Here is an 820-nt window from a genome sequence, read left to right as displayed (position 1 = left end):
GTTCTTCATACATTAACTACAGATGACATCATCATCAAGGTAGCTATAGGCGCAGTTGAATTTCAGGTCGCCCATTACCGAATCCAACAATCTTGATAATACTGCGGCAGCAGTTACCAGACCGGACAGAACCCTATTGTATTCATAACAGCTCCAGTCGGTATTCAATACGGTCAGTGCTTCAGATTCCTCTGCCAAAGGGACCTGATAATAGGCCTGCTTTAAATCAAGCGTGATAAGAAAGCTGAGCTCCAGCCACACCAAAGGCCAATGGCCTTGCCACAGTGGTAACACCGGTTCCCGTCAGATCGCCGAAGTTAAGCACTGTCGGGCTGGGCTAACACTTGGATGGGTGACCATCCAGTCTGCCGAGCGCTGTTGGCAAGCGGGGTGCACTCAGCCCTTGTGAGGCAAACTGAGGAGCTACTTGACTGAGAAGTAGCGGCTCCGGTCTCGTAAACTGACATACGGCCGGGAGACCGGTGTGCTGACCACATGACCTTCCACATCCGCATCCAATGACACTTGTGGGCTGAGGATGACACGGCGACCAGTCGTTACCTTATGGCCTTCATGGCCTGTGCGGGAGGAGTTTAGCGACACCAGGAAGAGAAGTCATGCAGGTCTCGCAAGGGAATTGAATCTATGACAACCTTCTGGTTTAACAGGTGACAATCGACAACTGGTCATTATCCCTTCCCACCAGGTCTAGCAACTAAGAAAGTGGGGGAAGCATATAGGGAGAAGGACGCTCTAATAACTCTTCAACCAGCAGCTGATCAATTATTTGCCTCAATGTCTGCATTTTACAGGGAGACAG

At 50.4% G+C, this 820-nt stretch overlaps 1 pseudogene; it reads left to right on the top strand.

The window, feature by feature from the left end:
- The first annotated feature begins 266 nt into the window (after positions 1–266).
- Positions 267–384, top strand: LOC124778816 (annotated as a pseudogene).
- The last annotated feature ends 436 nt before the right edge of the window (positions 385–820 follow it).

Source organism: Schistocerca piceifrons, chromosome 2 (assembly GCF_021461385.2).
Source record: "Schistocerca piceifrons isolate TAMUIC-IGC-003096 chromosome 2, iqSchPice1.1, whole genome shotgun sequence".
In the NCBI taxonomy this organism is placed as follows: Eukaryota; Metazoa; Arthropoda; class Insecta; order Orthoptera; family Acrididae; genus Schistocerca; species Schistocerca piceifrons.
The sequence above is the reverse complement of the archived record's forward strand: the minus strand, read 5'-3'. Positions and strand labels throughout refer to the sequence as shown.